Below are 25,802 nucleotides of genomic sequence, written 5' to 3' on the forward strand. Positions count from 1 at the left end.
AGTTTATAGACATTGTACAATGTACATATGCATCAAAATTCTTACTTGCTGCAGCCAAACAGCTACTTGGAAAATAAACATTAGAAAGAAGCAGTTCTTCAACCTCGAAGTGCGGTTTTCAAGCTTCTGTACTTTCTGCCTGAAGGTAACAGATGTTACTGATTAAATAAGAAATTGAGAGTTTTTGTTTGTATTAGCTTACCACATAACTCTATGAACTGGCTTCCAAAAAATAGTATGGTGAATGAAATGAACATATCGTAAGCAAACAATGCTGTTGAAGAAATCATTTAGGTATTTTCAAATATTTTAAAATGTGAGGCAGATTGAACAACATAACCAGCTCTATAAAGATTAAGGAACTGTGTCACGGATGTAATTCATTTCAAATAAGTGTGAAGCAATTAAAATAGAAGCAAAATGTGAATGTGTATTGATTGGAATTCTGGTAAAATGTGCCAATGAGAAAGGTTTCTTGCAGAGAAATCCACATGAATGTCAGCATGAAGCTGAGCTGCAGCCCAAATTTGGCACATCCATTTTTTTTTGACATTGCAAAATCCTGAAACGATGGCTTGCTGGTCTGCAGCTGTAGATATCTGTCCGTTTGTGTGGTGTGATGTGACCTTGAACTCCATCCTTTGTTTATTTGTAAAGTAGACTTAATGGTCACTTGCTGAACTGAATTGTTGCAGTTTGAATAAATTCACAGAGAAAATCTGTTGGCCTTTGGTAACCTTTGGACTTCTATGCTTTCAACAAACTCCAGGCTCATTTGTGTTTTGAATGTGAAACAAAATAGCAGAGAAAAGCAACACAAGCAGCCCTTGTATAGCAGTCAACTATTTGAGAATAAAACATATAAAATATAGATTCATATCCACAACAGTAAAAGGTTTCTTCTTCATTGTGGTTTGATCTCTAACAATAGCCACTGGCAACTGAGATTCAAGGGCACTTCCCAGAGATGGAAATTGTCAGACTTTTAAAGCACAAGATTTTATTTTCTTAATCCTTTTACTTGGTCAAATCCTATTCCCATGACTTTTTTCCATTCTTTGCTTGTGTAGTTACATGGAGTATAAGATGATTTCTCAGATTCATCAGGGATGGTATCATCTCAATTGCAGGAACAAATCTGACTGTCAGGTGGAAGTCCGCTCATTGTGGCCAATACCCCTAACTCTTGGCTGCTACCCAAAGAGGCTTCCATTTTATCTGGGTGCTAAGAACAAGTCATTGCCTGCAGGAGTGTGATGTACAATACCTAGTGTAAGTAGTGGGGGGGGGGGGGGGGGGAATGGACCCAAGTTAGCCTGATCTTGATGTCAACCTTTAAATGGGGCTATCAAACAATGCTTGAACCCTGAGTATGAAGGTATCAAATGTCATGATATGCTGAGATTCTATCTCTTTCAGTGTTGTAAAGCATAGGCCTGTCCATGTAGCTGTGAAAACTTTCATTCAGTTGGTACCACCAGTCCCTTGTAGAAATGCTTGTACTGAGAAATATCTGAGCATAAGTCAGAGAGGTGGTAGTCTATATGAAATATTCTTGAGGCCTTGCAGGTAAAGGATGTAGTGATTCCTCAACATACTTGTTGGAATGTTGGTTACTTAACATACAAAGTAATTTGGAAGAATGCCACACCATGAGGACATCAAAATAAACACCAAGTCATTACAAGACAGTAAAATGTAGAGTCCTCCATGCCAGATCTTTCACGAGTAGCCAAAATCTCAATCCCACCAACTGTGCCCCTGGGGAGTCTGTATTGCTGATGAGACCATCATTTTCTCTTTTTGGAATGTTCATATGTCAAGATGGACTGGTGGTGTGACATTATCTTTGTTGAGATTCATCCACTCAGCTGCATAACCTAGGTATCTGTACTCAAGCTACAAAGATCATATTCAAGACATATCTTTTTATTTGTTTACAGGATTTACATGATGTTGCCATGACATTAATTATTTTTTTTCTCTCATAGGTTGCATGAATGATGAACCAAGGGTATACAGGTTCAAGGCTTCAGTGTGTCATGGTGGGATGACCTTATTCCATAGAATTTTCACACAGAAAGTGTGCATGGAACAAGCTACCAGAAGTGGTGAAGAGATAGGGTACAATCACAAAGTTTAAAAAAAATATTTGGATTGGAAGGGCTTAGCGGGATATGGTCCCAATGCAGACAATTGGGATCAGCATGGATAGGCAGATTGGATGGTAGGCTGAGATAGGCCAAAGAACCTGTTTCTGTGCTGTATGAATTTATAAGCGTTGCAGTGGCTGCTAAATGCAACAACAGTGGAGATGATCAGTTTGGTGAAATATTCCCTCTGATTAGTTTCCCAATGCAAAGAAATATCCATAACTGACTCATCCAGACCAAGATGCAGGACCACCTACTGAGGCTTGTACTAATGCTTGGTGCAACTGTTGCAAAGACTATACAGGGAAAGGCATGAAGAATTTACACAAGGAATGTTCTGAGTGGAAAATTGACGTCATGCTCAAGTAAGGCAAATGAAAGGACATGGCTGATAAAGGTGAACATTCTGTTCTATAAATATTTGCAAATTCTTTAAATAAAGTTTTTTATTTAAAAAGAAATAATTTGGTGAAGTCATACACTGACATTTATTAAAAAAAAAACACATTTAATAGAAAACTATCATTCATGGCCAATAAGAGTTGGTTATCTCAGAAATCCTGCCAACTCCGCAGTAGCATTTGCATGTGGAGGGATTTTGATTTTGATCGCTCAAATAACTATGAAGCATCCACTACTCTCAATCTGCATCAATACCTCTTCAGTCAATATCTATTTTTGGCTGCTCTGTTTCCATCCACCATCACAAAGCTGGCAATCAATAAGGGATAAGGAAAGACATCAAGATATTTGAAGTCTTACAATTTACACAGAATATTTTCATTTGGAGAGGAAACAGGAATATCTTTCTTCTCTGAGGCCCTTCTACAATGTGGTGAAAAATTCAACATCAAGGGGAAAAAAAAAATATTTGGAATCTTTCTCACTTTATAACATGCAAAATGTTAATTTTGACTCACAAATATGTAAACAAAAATGTAAAGCTGTGGTCAGATCCCATTCCTGGACTGCAGTTTCTGCACAGAAGGAACTGCTTGGTGTTATTTAAAAAAGAAAGAGCATATGTTTATAATGTTTCTCAAGTCCTCAAAAAGATGTTGAATTATTTCACAAGTAATGAAACAATATTGCAAAATAATCTGATCAATGTTACTGTTTTTGATTTTTGATCATTCTTACATTTTGTGGATTAATCTTGAGATTCAGGCATGAGCAGTAAAGATAAATGTTTTCAAGTTAAAGGAAGAAAAATCATAGTCGCAACTGGTTTCAGCTGGATGGGCTGCACATTAGTAAACTAGATCCTTGCCCACTGAAGGGCCCCCAATAAAGGTCTTGATGCAGAAAATTTGGAGAAAAAAAAGATATGTAATTAAACTTTCTATAAATTGCAATATACACCAAACTGTTTTTATATGTAAACACTTGTGCAATGTTTTGCAGCATGAGGTAAATAATTTCTTTGTAAAGCGACTTGATAGAAATAATAGAATATGAATCTCATAGATTGCTGAGAGTATTTGACCATGTTCTTCCTCTCTTTGCATTTTCTTATCATAGGACGACACCAGATGCTGCTATTAATGTCACCATGCAGACTGGGCGTGGGCTTTAGCAAGTAAAAATACAGACAGCTTGTCATGAATGAGCTAGTCGATAGAAACAGTTGCCAGCACATATGTAGTTTAGATTTGGCACAATCTATGTTGGGACAGCATCCTGATATTAGGTGCCAAAGTCTAGGTTTACTTAAGTTATCTTACATCTGTATACACCCTTTCAAATACATTAATGGTGAATACTGTGAATGGAAACACTGAAGACAATTTACTTTAAATATGTATCCTCAAAAAAAAATCCTTCTGGCATGATTCAGATTAAAAAAAACATTTTATGCAGAGTAGATGAATAATTATTGAATTCTGACATCCACATTTCATCTCTCTTAAATAAATTTAAATATTTAAAAGGTAGATCACTTCTTATGGAGGCCACAGGAAAAATCAAGAGTACATTAGATAGCCAATCAGTGCCACATAAGCAAGGTAAATGAAGCATTCTTTGTACATTATCTGTTCAAAGAATCACAGAAGACAATTTGAACATGGAAATGTGATGCTTCTGCTTGTGAAGTTGTAATATAGTGAAATGATTGTAGGAAGTATTTCTTGAAACCCAAGGACTTTTGGTGTTGACTGTTTGAGTGTCTGCTTGCAAGAGATGGGAAGATTTACCGTTGCTGCAGGGCAGTTAGTAAAGCAAATACTGCATTACACCAGTGAGATGCTTGAATAAAGGGCCCAAAGGTGAAGGCATCAATAGAATTGCCACTGGGTTAAAAGCAGGTGTTTTGAACGGTGGGAGGAAACTGGAGCCCCCGGGGAAAACCCATACAGACACTTGGAGAATGTATAAACTCCTTACAGACAATGCAGGATTCGAACCCTGGTCCTCATTGGTGGCACTGTCATGGTGTTGTGCTAACTGCTATGCCAACCATGCCGGTAAGTGACCTGAACTGGGTTCAAACTGAGCTGGATGCTTTCAAGATTGATTATATTGCCATATGGGGGCAATTTAAAAAGTCTGAAAATCCTTCACCAGCTATGTGCTTTATCTTTGCTATATAAAGGGCACTCTTTGACCTGTTGAGTTTCACCAGCATTGTGTTTGCACTTCAACCATGGTGTCTTCAGATTTTGTGTTTTCCTTCTGGATATACTGATGTCAGCTCAGTATTCTGCAAAATACATAAATGAGGTTGATAACGTGGTGGTTGGGTAGGATGCACTGCAAACCACGAGAGGGAAGGCTGGAAATGATGACTCCCGAGTTTTGAAAGATCAAGTTAGGAAAAGGATATCTCCAGTGTTCTTGAAGAGCTAGAGTGAAAATTAGAATGAGAAACATTTGTATAACATGAAGACGAGAGGATGAAAAATATTGAAGAAAAAGTTAGAAAAATAGTTATTGAATTTCTGAAATGTGGGAATAGTTTGCAAAGAATGTAAAACTAATACTACAAATGCAATTGATTGAACCACTGTTTTATGTTGCTTTGATAGTTACAACCAATGTTGAGAAGTGGATGTGATGTTCTAGAATTGATTATGTACAGATAATACAGCTCTTTAGAACATGACGTAAGAATGGTTAAATGTGAAGCCAACTGAGACATTATTACTGTTTATCAGCATCAGAAATGCATGCTCTTGAATTGGTTAGTTCATAATGTAGTGTGGTGGTTGAGAGAATTCGAGAAAAAATGTCAATCCGTTAAATTCATATTTGTATGTTTGGGTCTTCTGTAAATAATTTACTACATATTATTTGTACAAGTTGTAAATAGTTACCAGTAATTAATGAAATAATTTCATATTCAATTCAAAGATAACCTTAATTCATAATATAGATATATTCTGTGTGTGTGTGTGTGTGTGTGTGTGTGTGTGTGTGTGTGTGTGTGTGTGTGTGTGTGTGTGTGTGTGTGTGTGTGTGTGTGTGTGTGTGTGTGTGTGTGTGTGTGTGTGTGTGTGTGTGTGTGTGTCTGTCTGTCTGTCTGTGTGTCTCTCTCTCTCTCTCTCTATGCACAGTACTTCTCCCCTTATCCATAGGGGATATGTTCCAAGACCCCCAGCGGATGCCTGAACCGCAGATAGTACCAAACCCTATGCAGGGTATGCACTGCTTAACATCCACAATATATTCTGTGAAATTGGGTGTTATATGATGTGGACGTAACTATACAGCTAAATATAGTTCCAACACAATCTTCAAATTTGCCAAAAACATCACAATAGTAGGTTGGGTATCACAAATTGATGAGATGGAATACAGGGAAGAGATTGAAAGTCCAGTGGCATGTACCAAGATAACAATCTCTCTCTCTCAATGTCAATAAGATGAAGAGGAGGCAGAATCCAAAACCCCTGTCCATATTAATAGTGCTGAATTTAAAAGAGTAGATAGCTTCAAATTCTTTGGAATAAGTATCTTCAATGACCTGACCTGGGACAAAAGCATTGATGTTACAATTTTAAAAGTACATTAATGCCTCTACTTACTTAGACATGAGGAAGATTGGGATCACCTCCCCGCAACAGTTTCTCTATGTGCACTACCAAGAGCATACTTGCTAGATACTAGAACTGCTCTACTCGAAGTCTGAAGAAGCTGTAGAAGTTTGTGAATGCAGATCAGAACGTATTTGAAACTTGCCTCTTCTCCATGGATGCCATCCACATCTCCTGCTGACCCTGCCTTCCTTCTGCGGATCTTCAGCAGTGTGGATTCGATGCTTGCGGACTCTGCCAGCTCGAGTACTTCGATGTTGGTGATGAAGTCACTCCAATGAATGTTGAGGATGGAGCGGAGACAGCGTTGATGGAAGCGTTTTAGGAGCCATAGGTGATGCCGGTAGAGGACCCATGATTCAGAGCCGTATAGTAGCGTGGATATGACAATGGCTCTGTACATGCTGATCTTCGTGTGTTTCTTCAGGTGGTTGTTTTTCCAGACTTTTTTGTGTAGTCTTCCAAAGGCGCTATTTGCCTTGGTGAGTCTGTTGTCTATCTCGTTGTCGATCCTTGCACCAGATGAAATGGTGCAGCCGAGGTAGGTAAACTGGTTGACCGTTTTGAGTTCTGTGTGCCCGATGGAGAAGTGGGAGGGTTGGTAGTCATGGTGGGGAGCTAGCTGATGGAGGACCTCAGTTTTCTTCAGGCTAACTTCCAGGCCAAACATTTTGGCAGTTTCTGCAAAACAGGACGTCATGCAGTGGAGAGCTGGCTCTGAATGGGCAACTAAAGCGGCATCGTCTGCAAAGAGTAGTTCACGGACAAGTTGCTCTTGTGTCTTGGTGTGAGCTTGCAGGTGCCTCAGATTGAAGAGACTGCCATCCGTGTGGTACCGGATGTAAACAGCATCTTCATTGTTGAGGTCTTTCATGGCTTGTTTCAGCATCATGCTAAAGAAGATAGTAAAGAGGGTTGGTGCAAGAACGCAGCCTTGCTTCACGCCGTTGTCAATGGAGAAGGGTTCAGAGAGCTCATTGCTGTATCTGTCCCGACCTTGTTGGTTTTCGTGCAGTTGGATAACCATGTTGAGGAACTTGGGGGGGGGCATCGGAGGCGCTCTAGTATTTGCCAAAGCCCTTTCCTGCTCACGGTGTTGAAAAAAAATATGGTAATAAAGGTGTGGCAATATATGGTAATAAAGGTGTGGCAATATACAGTGAAGGAAAATAAAGCCCAGGAGTATGCTTTTGATGGAAAAAGTATTGCCCTGGAAATGAATTTTTACCTGCTTTTGATGCTTTAAAATAGTGTATTTAATGTTAATGTCTGGTTGATATGGATGAATAGAGATTACTGTAAGGATTCCAAAATTCCAATTTCTTGCAATCAAGAACTAGTGGACAGAAATTAAGATTTATTACAGTTTAATTTCAGATTTTATGGTGCGCAAGATTAAATGTGATGATAACTAAGGTATCAAAGGTTAAATTAGGGTAAGAGTATTGTTTAATTTCTTGGTAGCTCCATTAAAGAAAGAAGCAGGGAGAGTGTTCAAAACAGATCTACCAGTGTTATGTGAAAGCTAGAAAGTAAAAACTTATTAAGACAATCTCCTGAAACAAGGAAGAGCAAAGAGAGGTGTAAATTTGATGGGTAATTTTGAATATACAAAAGCTATTATGCCTGTTTGGTAAGTAATAAAAGAGAATAAAATTCAGCTATTTACTCCTCAAAATAATTGTGGAGTAATGCTTGAGTGATTTTTGTTTCTAAATTGATAAATATTGGAGCACGGGCAATTTTACTTCAGCAAGAAAAATGAATGAATATTTGAACTAAAGAAAGGACAGGGAGTGGAATTAGTTCTGAAGCATCCAAGCTGGAACATGCTGAAGTACCTTATTCTACTAAACGAGTGGATTTCTATAGTGAGGGGAAGGAATGAGGCAGAAAAACAAATGAAAGAAACAAGCTCGAAGATGAGAAAAAGGCTGTAAGAATGAGTAAGGGCAAGAAAGGTAAAATTGAAAGAATTCATAAGAGAATGGATTGATCATGAAAAAAGAAGTAATGGCAGGCGAGACTAAGAACAAATAAACAAGCGGGAAAGAAAATATGTTTGATTAATTGACAAAATAATAGAAAAGATATGATGGAAAATAGATTTCTTCCAAGGCAGCCCCATGACATCAAAATGATTAGCGTCCTCCTTGGCTTTGAGAAGTGCTTTTCAGAGGAGACAGATGAGGTCAACATAGGATCTGTCAACGTTTCTACAGCCAAGGCAGAAGGTGTCCGATGGCATAGTTTGTGAAATTATGCACTCCTTCCAACATTTATGAGGGGCTTTTGGTTTTGCATGGTGCATGGCTTCCATATAACCATATAACCATTTACGGAGCAGAAACAGGCCATGTCGGCCTTTCAAGTCCGCACCGGTTCACTAGAACCTGGGGGCTTCTTGAAGAATGGTCCCAATCTGTGTATCTCATTGAGTTCTGGATTTGATACAACATTGTTGAAGAAATTATGTTATAATCTTTTTCCATTAATTTTCCTTCTTCTTTGGCTTGGCTTTGCGGACGAAGATTTATGGAGGGGGTAAAGGTCCACGTCAGCTGCAGGCTCGTTTGTGGCTGACAAGTCCGATGCGGGACAGGCAGACACGGTTGCAGCGGCTGCAGGGGAAAATTGGTTGGTTGGGGTTGGGTGTTGGGTTTTTCCTCCTTTGCCTTTTGTCAGTGAGGTGGGCTCTGCGGTCTTCTTCAAAGGAGGTTGCTGCCCGCCAAACTGTGAGGCGCCAAGATGCACGGTTTGAGGCGATATCAGCCCACTGGCGGTGGTCAATGTGGCAGGCACCAAGAGATTTCTTTAGGCAGTCCTTGTACCTTTTCTTTGGTGCACCTCTGTCACGGTGGCCAGTGGAGAGCTCGCCATATAACACGATCTTGGGAAGGCGATGGTCCTCCATTCTGGAGACGTGACCCATCCAGCGCAGCTGGATCTTCATCAGCGTGGACTCGATGCTGTCGACCTCTGCCATCTCGAGTACTTCGACGTTAGGGATGAAAGCGCTCCAATGGATGTTGAGGATGGAGCGAAGACAACGCTGGTGGAAGCGTTATAGGAGCCGTAGGTGATGCCGGTAGAGGACCCATGATTCGGAGCCGAATAGGAGTGTGGGTATAACAACGGCTCTGTATACGCTTATCTTTGTGAGGTTTTTCAGTTGGTTGTTTTTACCGACTCTTTTGTGTAGTCTTCGCCCTGGCGAGTCTGCCGTCCATCTCATTGTCGATCCTTGCATCTGATGAAATGGTGCAGCCGAGATAGGTAAACTGGTTGACCGTTTTGAGTTCCGCGTGCCCGATGGAGATTTTCCTTATTGAGTCAGTATATGCCATGTTAAGGTTCAGTAACTTCATGATGTGCTCATCTGTTTCCAACTTCAGGATGCGGGGTTGATAATGAGAGGTCGTGACATGGAGTACTTTTCAAAGCTGAGAATGTGCCCACAACCAAAAACAAATCCAATAGCACTATTTTAGATTGGAACACGAAGTATAGTTATCCTTGTTACATCACAGTGGATGAAGCAACCTCCTGCAATCAGTGGAAAAAAACTCTGCTCGGTCATTGTCCAAGAATAGATTCAGCAAAAAACTCTCAGCAGATAAGGCAGCATTTGTGGATCCCACAATGTTCCTTCTCCACTTTGAATGGTGATAACACAGGGTTCAGTGGGAATTTTCTATTAAGGAAGTTTTGAGCATATCTTGATTTTTTTTCTTCCTTTGTCTACCTAATCTTCTCCCATGACTGACCTTTTGACCCAACCACAGTATCTGTTTTAGGAGTCTTGGGATGGACATAGAAATTAAGTGGCCTGTCCAATGAAACTAAGTATATCTAGGACCTTAAGCTTGGGATGTTGGTCTGAGAATGGACATTAATGCAGTGCCCACCTTCTTCAGTGAATTTGGAAGATTTTGCAGAGATAACATTACTGGTATCTTTCTGGTTTTTAGCTTTTTCCTGTAAATACTCCAGATCTTAAAAGCATTTGTTAGGCAGCTAGCACAGCTGCCTCATAGACTGCAATTATTTGTATCAGTTCAAATGACTCAAGCCTTAAGCACCATTTTTTCTCAACTAATTAAAAGGCTGTGCTGACACATAGAAAATGGGGTACATGAGGTCCTACCAACAACCAACAAAAATGAGAGGTTAAGCATCCAAGGAGGAAAAGTTGGAACAAAGCATAAATGGGAAAGAAAGTTAGGAACTAAGTAAGATGCAGGGAAAATTGAATTAAATGGTGAAAAATCAATTGAAAGTAAAGGAAATGGCAGTAAAAGAGGGTACAAACATTTGGAGAGAGTCTCAGAGAAGATTTTAAGTAATCTATCAGAAATCACTTTGATAAATAAACTGCCTTACCTGGAATTATGATGTATTGATATTGATAAGAAGCATAATATTGAGCAGTTAACTATTCTACTCCTGTAACTTTGATGAATTGGCTATCTTCATACTGAATAGCTTCCTCTCTGACTTCCTCCTATGTCACCGAAGTTCATACCACCAACCACCTCCACAAATCATAATTACAATAAGTATGTCATTCATACACTTTACAACAATCCAAATTAAAAATTGATCTGTGGTTGCTTCTATTTGTTCCTTTCTATGAAGAAGTCATAGAAAAGAATTCTGTAACTATTGAAAAAAATCCAGAAACCAATGTAGTTAAACAGAAACACGCTTTACTTGGTCACTATGAACAACTGGACATAATTATGAACAGATGTTACCATAGAATATGATCCTTAACATATCATTAACTGTCCCAGAAACTCAAGTCATAAAAATGGAATTTGAGATATTCACTATAAACTAATGGCCCTGATTATAATATAACAGCAAATCTGTTTGAAACTTATCTGTGGTGACTATGACTACATGACAGTCATTTTGAAGGAGAGAAACTAAAGAAATCAACCTTTATATTCCAGAGTTTTATGAAGCATAAGTTTCTGGGGATATTTCTGGCAAACTGATCACAGAAGTGGATAAAGAAAGTTGCACATAATTTAAAAAAAAAAATCACCTCTGCTGCCTGGAATTCATTGGTTCTGAAATGCCATTGGTTGCCTTGTTTGGTTAGGTGTTTTCAATTTAGATAGGTCTGGATTTTAAGTTAGTTGTTGGGTAAAAAGGAAGACAGAAAAGAAAATTGGTGGGACACAAGAAGTTTTGTTTATCTTTGTGGGTTTTTATGTTTCTGTTTTATCAACCTGGTATGCTCAAACATTTAAATAAATTCCACTTCATGTGGAACAATAAGATAAATAACCTTTATTCATAAAAATAATTTGCCTATCCTTAGACCTTGCAGGAATGGTCAGTTTGTTTCACATTTCCATCATATATTTTCAGATGCCTCCATTTTTGTCACTTATAATTAATTATGATCACAAAATGTTCAAATTTTAGAGAAAACAGTTTTTAAAAAAAAATTGTGGCAGATGTGAGGAACATTCATCAAATCAATTGTGAGTTTATTAGAGAGTCATCATCATTCAGGTAATTAACCTTTTAGTGTAGCTTTTACATTATATAATATAGAATTAATATGGTTATTGTGGGAAATAGCTAATCCCATGATTGAGAACTGCACAATATACATTGGTATAGGCACAAATTATACTGACAGCATGATGAGTGGTTTACTTTCGGTAATTCACCTTTACCCTTGCATGTATTTGCTTTATATCACATATCTTGGTATCATTATTTTAAAACAATTTCAACAGCTTCCTTTATTTTAATTTATTCTTACAGTGACATGCATGGCATGTTTTCCTTCAATGCAGTCAATTGTAGGTTAGTAACACCAGGGGATGAGTTCCACAATCCATGCGGAGAAAGTTCTTGAAAGGAAAGATGGAATGGAGGATGGTCAATGGTGGAGACAGAATTGAAATGCAAACAGTGAGCAACTATAGTGAGTGAACATTTAGGGAGCAATGTCAAAACATTCCAGAAAGGAAAAAAAAAAGGCTTAATTGTTCTGGAAATAGCAAAGCAGCATCTCTGAAGCATACCCCACAAGTAGTATCAACTGACCTATGATACGTTGAATATTACACCATTCTCTTACATTATAATTTATATTCACAGGATTAAAAAGGGAATTGTTTACCAGGGAAAATGGTGGAAGGGGGGTGTCATGATAATGAATATGTATGAGATGTACCGGAAGTCACGTGGTATGAGAGAGATAAGAACACAAGCAGGAGAACAAAGGAAACGGGAGAATAAAGACAACGGAGAAGTTTACCTGATAAACTTGTGTTTAATGTTTTGTTAACTTCACATTTCGGGCCACAAATGTGACATTGGCGACGAGGATGGGATGAAGCTTGAAGAAAATTAAAGACTAAACAAGATTACAGAGGATTACAGACAACAAGGTGATAAGAATTTTCTCTGTGACTCAGTACTTTTGGGGCTGGAATATTTCCTCATGGCTGGCGCAGACAGTTACTTTCTAACACATAGTGGAATTGCTCATTTCGACCCGACTGGTGATGCAAGCACTGTAAGTGTGAAGTGGAAGGCATGGCTGGAAGAATCACTGGTTTCCAGAATAAAGTTGGAGAAAAAGTTACTGTAAATTTTTTTGTGTAATGCAATTGAGTTTTATTGGAAATTGATTGGCCTTTGTGCACTTTTGGAAATTCAATCACAGGTTTCCGAGTCTACGACAAGTTGAGGTTATGACAGATCTGTATGATATCCAATGACCATACAGTGAACAAATAATTGCCCTTCTACTAAGAGAGACGTTAGCCCTTTTTACACAGAAAAGCCGCGTAATTGCCGTATACACGACCCGTTTCTGGAAGCCGGCTTGCTTGTTCACACAGAAGAAAATTTGGGTTGGTGAGTTCTTTTACACAGCAAGCCATTGTCTAGTGTGATGTAAAACATGTGACGGGAAGTGACATAGCTCTGTACTCAAAATGGCCATGGAACAGCAGGTACATTTGCTAGCCATGTATATTTTGTGCTATCTTAGAATGCAAGCAAATCTTCTGAGTGTCATAATCAACTTTATTAAGCATGCAATGTCACAATCTTGTGAATAAAATGTTCTTGCAATCAAAAAAACGTACGAGGAGAATTTAAAGAGAAGCAGGGAGCAGTGTGAAGCAGAAAGGCACGCAGACCTTAGGCACCATAAACTGAGATGTTTGGTTTTTCTGAGTTAATTCATACTGGTATCTGATAGAACAATCTGATACAGGGGCCCACATTCTGACGCAATGTTGTCAACAACTTTTGTATGTCTCAGAACACTTTTGACTTTATATTGGAACTCGTTGAGCCGTACCTGAGACTCAAGACAACAAACTGGTGACAGCCTCTGGAACCTCAGCTTAGCCTTGCTGTTGTTTTGTGGTAGTATGCTACCCCACATGAATATCAATCTGTCAGATGTATTTTTGGTGTCGGTCTTGGCACAGTGTGTGTATTGATATGCCAGGTTACTGGAGCATTGAGAAGTGCCCTTTCTAAACGTTTTGTTGAACTGCCAAGTGGTGCACGTCTCGAAGAGTTAATGGATGGAAATGCAGAACAGGGGTATCCAATGTGCGCTGGTGCCATCGATGGCACACATATTCCCATCATCACCCTCCATGACAACACATGAGCCTACTACAATCAGAAAGGGTAGTACTTGATTGTTCTTCAAGCTGTTGTTGTTCACAGCCACTGGTAAGGATCTTAGCCTGAGTTATAATTATCTGTCTTTATCAGTGAATGTGTTTCATATGTCAATCTACACACTCATTCTTATGTTTTTTCCAGCTTTACAGATGCTACAGAAAGGCCAAAGATCAAAACGGGTACCTCTTCCCACATGAAGTAAGTTTATATACCCCACAGAACAGTGATGTATGTGTGGATCACACAATAAATTGTGTTTTTTTTATCATCACATGTAGTCATAAGGATGTAATGTGAATGAAATGTTTATATGTTAAAGAAAAGGAATGGTTGATAGACTCAATTTGAAATTAATCTTATGACAAGTTCATCCTGTTATTGTAAAGCGGCCACTTGAAAATATTGTAATTTCAGAGGTTGCATGAATTTTTATACATCACATTGCTCAGCCCACAGAAACCCTGAACTGTTAACGGAGTGGAAATCCCTGTGCATCTGATAGGACACCCAGCTTACCCACTCAGGAAATAGCTAATGAAGGGGTTCACTAACCACCACGCACTCGATTAATGGCAACAAAACTTTAACTTCCATTTAAGGTCAGCAAGGAGGATGGTAGAGAATTTAAAAAAAATTAGACATGCAGCACGGTCATACATTTTGGGTCATGAGTCTGTGCTGACCAATTAACCTACACCCCCAGCATGTTTCAAACAATGGGAGGAAATGTGAGCCCCCAGGGAGAGAACGTACATACTCCTTATAGACAGTGTGGGACTCAAACCCTGGTCCCGATCACTGGCACTGTAAAGGCATTGCGCTAACTGCTAAACCAACTGGCACCCTGTTGATGCCATCTGCTTGGAGACCAGGCTTACACCTTCAGGAAGTGGCTGATGAAGGGGTTCACTAACCAATCCTGACTGCCGTCTCCTACAATCAATTGCAGTGATATTTTAACTACTGTTTGAGCTTGACGAAGATGGTGGTAGATTATGCTTTCGGATGTCTCAAAGGACGCTAGAGTTGTGTTCTACAGAATGTATGTGAAATCATCAGGGAACACTCTTGCCAGAGTGGAACACTGAGCTACCCGATCTCCCTGAGCCTGATTGAGTTGCTTATCAGGGTGCACAAGCACGGAGTTACCAGGCTATTCATGAGGCAATTATATCCCTTCTGTAAACTAAACTGATAGAATCCATTGTGTGAACATAAGATGAAGCCAACAAATAATCTCAGTAATTTTTTATGGCACATGTCAGAAATTTTTAGTGCACTCAAAATATGTAAATAACAATGAGAGTAAAGAGGTCAAATACAAATGGAAATGACTATTTACAACTGTGCAAAGTAAAAAGACACCTATTACCATGTTCAACAGTGTTAGGGGACAAATCAGAGTGGATCAATTTTACATCACTCCAGCAGCTGGTGGTAGGAGGACAAGAAATGTAGACTACATGACTCATATCCTTCATCTGTCTGGATGAAGGTGGTGGTACTGAAAGAGCCACTGTAGCTGCAGCACGGTTGCTGGTATGAACCCATGGGGAGAGGTGATGCAGTGCTCCCGTGAGGTCTAGCCACTCAGTCGACTGTCATTGGCTTTGAATGGCCCATTGAGGGAGCTGACAGTTTTTATTTGAAATCCCGCAATCGTGGGTCTGCGCCAAAGATGGCGGAGCCTCTGATCGGCAGCAGATATGAGGGGCTGTAGGATCGGGAGAAGTGGAGGACTGAAGCAGTGCACCAGAGGATAGGAAGATCACACTGTCTGAAAGGGAGAAGCGGAGACCACAGCGGCAGACCAGTGAGGGGGCTCTGCAGCTGAGGGACCAGCAAATGCGGTGGGCTGCTTGCAACTCAAGGCGAGGAACCTGTGGTCGCTGGAGACGGCAGTCAGGAGACTCGCGCCGGGCTGTGGACTACTGAAGACTAACTAGAACTAATTGGAGGGGTACCAGGTATTAGAATCAGGATGCAAGGAGGTGCCAAAAGGTTCCTGACCATGTCGAAAGTGCAGATCTGGAGCTTGGGTTGACAATGGTTCAGCTGTTCTCTTTGTGGCTGCGGGGCTGTGGAAGTGTGAGAGGCAAATCTATGGACACTCGGTGACTCTGGAGGACTCTTTCTTACTTCTCTCTCTCTGACTGTAAGACTATAAGAGGCACTTACACAATTCCTGTAAGTAGCAAATCTGTCTGCCTTGCAGCAAGCAAAAAGAAATTTCATATATGACACTCTTTTATTACTATGACAATAATCTTGAATATTGTCATGTGGTGGGGAATAGTAATGGTACTTCTGGGATGCAGGAGCACTGCACTGGGGTGCAGGAGTTTGGTGGTATGGAGAGGGAGCAGGGAACTGCAATACAGGGCAGCCCTGATTGAAATCAGCTCTCATAGAAGTGAGGGCTGATTCCTCATCACTTGCTGAATGCCTTCAAGCACGGTGTCAAGGCCATTAATTTGATGTGCCACATTCTCCACCTCCTGCTCTTCTCTCCGCATCCACTCCTCTTGTTCTCTCTGTTTTTCCAGATGACACCATGACCTCTCCGCCTCCTCATTGTCCATGGAAAGCAGCAGATCTATCATTTCATTTGGGAATGACCTGCACCTTAGTTGGTTTCTGCATTTTTGGTTGCGCTGACTTCCAAGAGAACACAAGCAACATTAGCAAGATGGGTCCTTATGGGAAAACACACTCACAAAGACACACAAGTACAATGGTAATCACAAACCAAATTATTTTATCTGGCTGATCGAAAGGCCCAGCTTGATCATTTCTACTGGTAGCATCCATCTCTAATGTCTCCTGCATCAACACTGCTGTTGGCAGCTGGAGATGCAGCAGGAATGGGGGGGGGGGGGGGGGAAGAGAAACAGATCATCCATGATATTCCGAAGAGTGATCAGTCCAGACACCCTCTGCCACTCCTGCCATTATGAACCATGACCTGATGAAATTTCTTATGGTGGCTTTTCACTTTTTTTTATAACCTGGGCTTTGTTCTGTTCAAAGGCACAGTCCCTGAGTTGAGAGGCCGGTCTTTCAAAAATCAGGCCATCCTTCACTGTGTCCATTACCTGGCAATTAATTTCATCCTGTGCCTGGAGTATTAGGAGGCTCATGGACCTCGTCATCACCCCAGCAGCATGTCGAGAGCTGAATGTTTCCTGGCCATTGCCGAGTTCATTGCTGCTGTTGATGTGGAGAAATTTTGAATTTCCCGCATTTACGTCGCACACAAAAGGCATCATCATGACGTCCCCTTCCCATTTCAACCCGGTAAGCCCATTTTAGACTGGCTCAGTACTGCAGCACTCCACTTCTGACAGTACCTACCTTGGCAAATTAAAGCTCAGTAAATTCAAACTCCCCTAATCTGCCTTTGATGCGTTTACAGAGCTAGGTGAAGTGCTTGAAAAGCAGATAATACATGGATTTAATTGTCAGTGTTAAAAGGGATAATTGATGGCTGTGTGAATTTTTGTAGTACTCTAAGGGTATGACCTACCTGGATCACTGGAGAGGAATCCAAAAATGAAGGTTGCTCCGGAGTGACTTTTTTTTGTTCTTTTAGATATATTAATATTTTAGGAACCCTGATTATAATAAACACTGTCTCCAACTGCTTCTTCCAATGGCTGATATATTTATGGAAACAATAGGTGATGTATCCAATATATAAATCTATATATATGTTTATTTTATTATCAAGAGTATCAAGTTTGGTGGATTCACAGAGAGATGAGTCCGGACACAAGTGATACAATCACAGGTAACTTTAATGAACACACAGGAGACGAACAGGGGAGAACATCAAATGGTACTCAATTACTCTACTACTAAACAATGCTATAAGCATTCATACCAGACCCAGGATGGACTCAGATACCAGTGCTCACACACTCTACACACAGGAACTTTCACATACTCCCAGTTCCCTGTACCAATGGGGATGTGGCTCTATCACACCTTACCTGTGACACTTCCAGCGATGCCAGTGACCTGGCATGAAGTGATGTACAGGACTTGGACCACGAGACAGAGAGAGAGATGTGCTGGATTTATGTTTTATACAGTTCTGATCTGGGCATCTAACCAATAATGGCCCTAGGTAATTTAAAAAAAGCCAATGGCAAGGAGTGAACTAATGGGTGGTTGGAGTCCACCTTGATTGACAGATGATGTGACTTCCGAATAAGTTTCAAACAGGGAGGACACGTGACCATCTGCAAACTACAATATTCCAGACAGGCAGGGAGGCCACGCATTTCTCCACATTCCACAAAAAGCAAAGTTGAGCACAAATCAGCCACAAAGTTGCTCGTGTGTCCATCCAATCCACCAACCAGTGTACATCTTCCTACAAGTAAGGATAGTTGAGTGGATGCTGTAATCATATTTATGAGGTGCTCTTACAAATTTCTGCTGCAACCTGACCAGTCAAACAAATGAGTTTTCTTCTTGCTTTGCAATTCCAATATTTTCCATTATGATTGGACTTTTGAGGCAAAATATCTATCTGTCCAAACAACCTTCACCCCTCTTTTAAACATTCAAGCAACAGCAAAGCTCATCATAACCAACAGAACCCTTTTAAGATTCTAAACAAAGGATTCAGGTGGTGACTAAACAGTTTGTAAATGAATTCAAAATAAATTATCCTGAGCTGTGGAGTGCTCTCAGATTGTTAAGTAGTGATGTTGCAGTGAGAGTTAACAGCAGATCACAACAGGTAAAACAGGCCTAAAGCAGGAAGCTCCAAACTTTTGAATGAAATCACCTGAATATTTTCACACTGGAACCTTTTGCAAAGATCATCTTTTGTTACTGAAGATTCTGCATCCTTTGACATGAATTGCTGTTGAATTCTGCTTTCACTTTATTAAAAATTGTTGTCCAGCAGGCTTAATCTATACACACAAATGTTGAGATTTCTGCTTTTAAGTGATAATATCAGGAAATTATAAAATAGCATAGAATATATGGCACAGAAGCAGGCCTTACACCCACCATCTCATGCGAGCTCAAAATTATCTCTCTCCAGATTAATTCCATATCCAAGCTCTCATGTGTAGCCTGACATTTAATGGTGTATCAAGTGTTCAAACAGAAATTCTTTAAAATCATTTCTGCCTTCCCCTCTCAGGCAGAATTCCAGAATTGCAACAACAAATTTCCTGAATTTCCCAGGTCATTTTTGTTAACTTAGTAATAAGAGAAATGGATCATTTCAGATAATCCTGTCAAAGTCTTTCAATATTTTAAACACAATTCTAATTGTCCAAGACACTATTCCCACAAGATGTTACCACGCATAGTAGCACTTACCCCATTAACAATGTCTTTAATCCAGCAAATTCACAATTCTCGTCCTTCCTTTCTATCTGCCCATGATCCACCTTTGCTTGACTCAACAACTCCTTTATCACTGTGTCTAGCCTGCCAGAGTTCTTTAGGAAGCTGGTGAAATGGATGGACATGCGATACATGAAATTTGGTTCTTAGCTGTCTCCGATATTTACAAATATTCATAAATACCAAAAAAGATAACATTATAAAAATGTTTTTTTTAATTAAAACAGAAGAAAACTGGAATTTTAAATCAACTCAGTTGAAATGGAAAAAAAAGAGAATTAGCTTTATTTGTATTGGATCTTCCCCATAAAGATCAATTAATGTATTGTTCGATGTGTAGGTTCAGTGAACATTTTCCACAACCCAAGTGCTACTGCATTCCATGAGGAGTCCAACAGTGGAGTAAAGTTTCCACAGTGATCAACCTAGGTGGAAGAAGTATTTCCTTAATGTATAATTGAGCTAATGAGAAACTATAATGGTCCTCTCACTGGTTGCAGTCCTCATTTTAGAAACTGATTGAAGTGCTGTTATAATTGCCCTCAAAGAAAAGGGAGAATGCAAGTATTTTAGCCACATAACATCCATTAGAAATGGTTATCCTCATGGAAATATCTCCATGATCCCATCTACATAAATTCACCTGTCTAGCACTTTGTACATCTGTTCATCTCAAACTATTCACAGTTCTAAAGAGTCACTGAGCTTAACCCTGTTTCTCTCTCCACAGATGCTGTCTGGTCTGCTAGTTCCAGCATTTTGCAATCACACACAAAATATTCGAGAAACTCGGCTGGTCAGGAAGCTTCCCTGGGAGGCAAAATAGGATTGAGTCAAAAGCCTTAATCTAGAACAGCAAGAAATGACCAGATGCCCAAAGAAAAGCACGGGGTCAGTAAGGAGCACAAGTTGGCAGGTGAGAGGGAGAGGAAATGGAGGGGAGGGAGAAAGGGAACTTGGAGGTGATACATGAAATACGTTTAGAAAGGTGCATTGTGATTGGAGGAAGGAGCTGAAGTTACAAAGTTGTGGTGTCGGGCAGGGAGAGGGAAGAGGAGGAATGGGGCCTCAGAGGTAGGGGAAGTGAGGGGGTGGACAAATTACCTAAGGAGGGAAATTACCAGAATTTCTTTAATAAAAAAATTAATTTAGACACAGCACAGTTACAGGCCATTTTGGCTCATGAATTCGTGCCACCTACTTTACTCAATTAACCTATACCCCGGAATGTTTTGAAGAGTGAGAGGAAACTGGAGCCTCCAGGGGAAACCCAGACACAGAGAGAACATACAAACTCCTTACAGAAGGTGTGGGACTCAAATTCTGGTCCTGATCACTGGCGCTGTAAAGGCGTTGCACTAACCGCTATGCCATCTGTGCCATCCTGTTGATGCTATCTGCTTGGAGATTGCCAAGGCAGAAATATAAGGCGCTGTTCCTCCAATATGCACATGCTCCCCAACCTGGCAATACTATAGGCCAAGGTCAGTGTCCTAACAACTCTTAGCGGGGGCATTAGGGAACCGTGGGGGGGGGGAGAAGGGGGCACAATCTGATGCTCAAAAACTCGCTTGGCTCATATGGCGGGGAGGAGGGGGGGTAATGGTGGTGCCTTCCTGCCTACCATGAACTTTCTCCAGGCAGTGGCAATGCCGCTGCTCTCCCTTCAACCTAGCAGAGAAATCTGCTGCTTACATTATATGGATAGTGATGCTAGAGGCGCTTGATGCATACTAGTGATTCTAGTGCTGTGAGTGGGGGCAGGTGGATCACAATACCTCATTTGGGGAGGGTGATGGCTGTGAGCAGGTGGGGAGTCACAATACCTCATGGGGGGGGGGCAACACCAGCAAATGCCTTCCCCCCCCCCGGCACTGACCCTGTAATAAGCCATGGACAGACATGTCAGTTTGGGAATAAGTTCAATTAAAATGGCTGTATACAAGGAAATCCTGAATGTTGCAGTGAATGGAGCAAAGGTTCTGTCTTCACAATGCAGAGGTGGCCACACCAGAAGAACTGAATGCAGTAATTGACCCCCCTGGATTAACAAGTGAAGTGTTGCTTCACTTTTTTAAGGTGGGGGAGGAGGTGTACATGCCAGGGCGATACACAAACATGCTGGATAAACTCAGAAGTTTATGCAGTATACATGGGTGTAAAGGGTAATCAACACTTCAGGCCTGGTCCCTTCATCAGGAATAAGAAAGAAAAATATGTTGACCCCTGTATAAAAAAAAGTGGTGTAGGGGAGAGGAGGGAGCAAGAGCACAAGCTCACAGGCAGTTGGTGGATACAGGTGGGAGGTAGAAGAAAAATAAACAGTGATCGGGGAGGGATAGAGAATGGGGTGGGAGCTGGAGGAAAGGAGTTGGGAAACAGGAAAAGGGGGAAATATGGTGAGGGTGTTAACAGTAATTGGAGAAGTAGATGTTAATGCCATTTGGTTGAAGACTGCTGAGATGTTTCTCCAATTTTTGGACAGCCTGAGTTTGGCAGTACAAGTGCAGGGGTTTTGTTCCAGCATTTTGTTTTATGTCAGATATTCAGAACTTGCAGCATTTTGCTTATGACCATCCGGCATGGACTTGTAGGGCCAAGATGGCTTGTTTCTATGCCATAAACTGTTATATAATTAATCCACTGCCACCTGTCTATCAGAAATGTGCACTTTGCTGGGATCTTTGACTGACTGAGCTAGTTTCTCTTCATTGGTTTCATTTTCATCTTTACCTTTAATCAGGTGTCAGTGAAACCCTGTTCTCACAGTCACATCTCTTCCCTCAGTCAATGTTTCCTGCTCTATTCTATTTTCTACCCTGTTGCAGAGTTTCCATTTACATTTCTTTTATCCCTTTGTTTTCCCTGAAACTTTTAAACTTGCATACTTTTCATTATTCTTGGAACTGATGCAAGTTCATATACCCAAAATTTAATTGCCTCTTCCTCTCTGCAAATGTTGTCTCGATACCATTTTCTATCATTCATTTCAATTTCCAGGATCTGTAGGATGTTGTTTTGGTGCAATGCAATGTGTTGATTCAATTATTCTCAACTGTAACATAGCTTTAAAGAGTTCAATAAATCATTTTAGAGCAGTGATGAAATATAATGTATTTTGATGCACTACTGTACATTTCCTATTACAATTATCTGGGAAATAAATGAAAGTTAAGAATTACCTACTTTTATTGTGCACCTGTAGCACGTGCGCTACATGAAGTGTGGACTAAGAGCGACACGTGCGCAGTCGAGTCATGGTCAAAGGCTGTACTGCCAGGTCTGCTTAAATTCACTCCCTGCCTCTGATGTCAGAAGTGACATCATCGCAGCACCAGCTTCCAACTGGCTGGCGTTCCCACCGCTGCCCGTCCCACACAGGACGATGGCCGTTAGCCCCTGCAGGGCCATTTTGTGAACCGGGTCGCAATTCAGTTTGCAGGCCATACGCACATTATTCAATTCAGTCACTTGTACTTATTAAATTATACTAACTGAAAAAACAGAACTCCTTACTATCTCATTCATACAACTCATTTATATGTAGCCATTGTCAACATGATAAATATCAGAAAGCACTAAGGAAGCAAATGACAAGAAGTTGCTGTTCATCATTTCACTGTTTATGGCAGTATTTCCAAACCCATGGTCCATATTAAGAGTCTCAGCCAGGAGTTGGGAGGGAGAGGCACAGCATCCTACGCTGCATCTGTAAACTTCATCCACCAGACAAAAAGTTCTCAAAAAAAATACTACCAAAACAAAAATCCCTTTAATAATCTCAGAAGAGGCTGGAGCTGGCCAGACCTGCTTGATCACTGATGGTCCACCTGTTTGTTAAAGGAAGTCAGGGAAGAAAGAAGTTCTTACATAGGTGCTAGATGCTTGAGAACTAATGATTTATGGGAAATGGGAGCCTCTGGCAAGGCCAGTGTTTATTGCCTGTCCATCTGGTGAATTGTCAGCGAATATCCCACTTTTGAGGATGATGGAAGAAAGTTCATTGATGATGGAACTGAAGATGGTTGGGCTAAGGAACCCATCCTGAGGAATTTCTGCATCAATATCCTGACACTGATTGACATCCAACAAACACAATAATCAGTCAATTTACCAGAGAATAGGTTTCACTGGATTTCTATTGATAGCAGTTTTATCAGGGTGTAGGGGCTAAAATGTATTTCATGCTTACAAGCAGTCTTCTTGTTTTAACTTTATTTATTTATTTTTTTTAAAATCCTAGCAACATCTTTGCTTCAGGGACATAGCTAGTTCATCTCTGCTGACCAGGAGATAATGGTTTAGTTTAGTTTCTTCTGTTCTGCAGAATGGAGGATACAGAGGATGTTTCGACATTTTCTATTGACTGTCTAACAATGTTTAATGGCTTGTAACAATGTTGAGCAATTTATTAAATAATAAACATTGTTAACAGTACTATAAACTTTGGAATTTGTTTGAATGAGTCATAGACAAAAAGAATTGTCCTCCAAGTGACTATAATAGTCACTACATCAGGGAACCTCAGTGACACTGTCAAATGTTGTTATGTCAAGGGCAGCCACTCTCATCTTACCTCTGGTATTCACTTTTTAAAAAAAAATGTTTTTAATAAAGACTAGAATGAGGCTTGAAACCTTGTAGTCCCATTGTATCTCAGATTGAGTATTAAGGACTGAGTGTAGTTGGCAGCACTTTTTGACATCTGAAAGAGGGCTCTGGCTTTGTCTCTTAAAGGCACTGAAAAGACCAGCTGAATTCCTCCAGCAATTCTGTTTTTACTGTAAACCAGTGACTACTACAGACTATGTATGCTTCACACACTTTTGACAATGTCTTCCATCATTGAAAAAAAATTATGTACTAAACGGTAGAAGCCGATTCTGGCCATTTAAACCTGTGCCACCCAAATTAACCTACTTTCAAACATAGTTTGAAGGGTGGGAGGAAATCAATGCTGACACAGGGAGAATGGACAAACCCCCTTGTTGACAGCACTGGATTCAAACCAGGGTCACTGGTGCTATAATGGCATAGTGCTAACTGCTTCATTAACCATGTCAATCACTGAAAGCAATCGGTCAGTAACTAAGCCGGGATTAGCTCTGAACAAATTTTCCAGTTTTGGATAGATACAAAATATTTATCCTTTTAAAAAGGCCATTGAACCTATCAAGTCTCAGCCAGATTGCAGAGCAACTCCCTCAATCCTCTGTAACAGACTTTGACTTGCCTATTTTGTAAATATTGTTTGCATTTATTCTGATTTATATAGCAGCAGAATTCACTAGCTCTACCCAAAGCCCTGTAACACCTGAACAGTAAAGTTGCATTCATCAGAATGCCCTTTACTGACTACAGTTCAACATTTAACACCATCATCCTCTCAAAACTGATCAGCAAACTCCAAGACCAGTGTACAGTAATTGAATCATGGATTTCCTCACTCCAGACCACAGAGAGGATTGTTAACAGCATCTCCTCCACAATCTCCATCAATACCAGTGCATCACAGGGCTGCATTCTTAGCCCCCTGCACTACTCACTTTATACCTACGATTGCGTGGCTTGGGAAGACAACATGTACAAATTTGGTAATACCACAATAATGGGTTGCATAAAGGTGATGAGTCAGCATATAGGAGGTAGATTGAAAACTTGGCTGAATGATGCATCAACAACCTTGCACCCAATGTCACTAAAATGGTTGTTAACTTCAGGAAGGAAAGCCAGAGGTATACAATCACAGGCAAACCACACCCGTCCCCCCCATCGAGAACAATCACAGGAATACAGCCATCAGAGAGCAGCATCAATCGTCAAGGATGCACATCACCCAGGACAGTCTAATATCACTGCTGCTACCAGAAAAAGTAGTTGCCACAACTTTCACCACCAGGTTCAGAAACAGCTACTACCACTCCACCAACAGACTCCTCAAGGGACTCATTCAAGGACTCTTGCACTAATTTTGTTTTCTCTATTCCAGGATTTGTTTACATTTTTTATCCATTTACAGTTCTTTGTTTACACATATAAGCTGTGTAGTTTTTTATTGCACTAGCAATAAGTGGTAATTCAGACTTACCTGCAGAAAAAAGAATCTCAGGGTTATACGCAATATCATGTATGTACTCTCACAATAAATTTGAATGCCTATTTTCAAACTCCCATTCATCTCCAAGTTCTTGAACATTATGGCCTTCGAATGTTATACCCATTGGAGCAGCCCAGTTAGTGTAGCAGTTAACACAATGCAATTACACTGCAGTGATCCAGGTATGAATCCAGCACTGTGTAAGTTTGTACCTTCTCCTTGTGATCTGCATGCATTTTGCCTGGATTCTCTGGCTTCCACCCACCCTACAAAAACATAAGGGTGTAACTGGGCAGTACAGGTTTAATGGCTGGAATTGGCTTCTAAATAATATTTTAACAAGTGTTCCCATATTTTGTATCCAGGCTGCAGACAGGAACAACATCCATGGGCAGCAGACCACTAACAACACCGTGACGCTGGGAGCCTCAAGCCACAGGTCTCCTCAAGGGTTGTAAAGTGGTC

At 40.4% G+C, this 25,802-nt stretch overlaps 1 long non-coding RNA gene across 1 annotated transcript; it reads left to right on the forward strand.

The window, feature by feature from the left end:
* Positions 1 to 12,424: 12,424 nt before the first annotated feature.
* On the forward strand, positions 12,425 to 16,642 carry LOC138737671 (uncharacterized). Its single transcript, XR_011341132.1, has 3 exons — positions 12,425 to 12,606; positions 14,009 to 14,065; positions 16,414 to 16,642. It is a non-coding gene; the product is annotated as an uncharacterized lncRNA (long non-coding RNA).
* The last annotated feature ends 9,160 nt before the right edge of the window (positions 16,643 to 25,802 follow it).

Source organism: Narcine bancroftii, chromosome 6 (genome assembly GCF_036971445.1).
Source record: "Narcine bancroftii isolate sNarBan1 chromosome 6, sNarBan1.hap1, whole genome shotgun sequence".
NCBI classification, from domain to species: Eukaryota; Metazoa; Chordata; class Chondrichthyes; order Torpediniformes; family Narcinidae; genus Narcine; species Narcine bancroftii.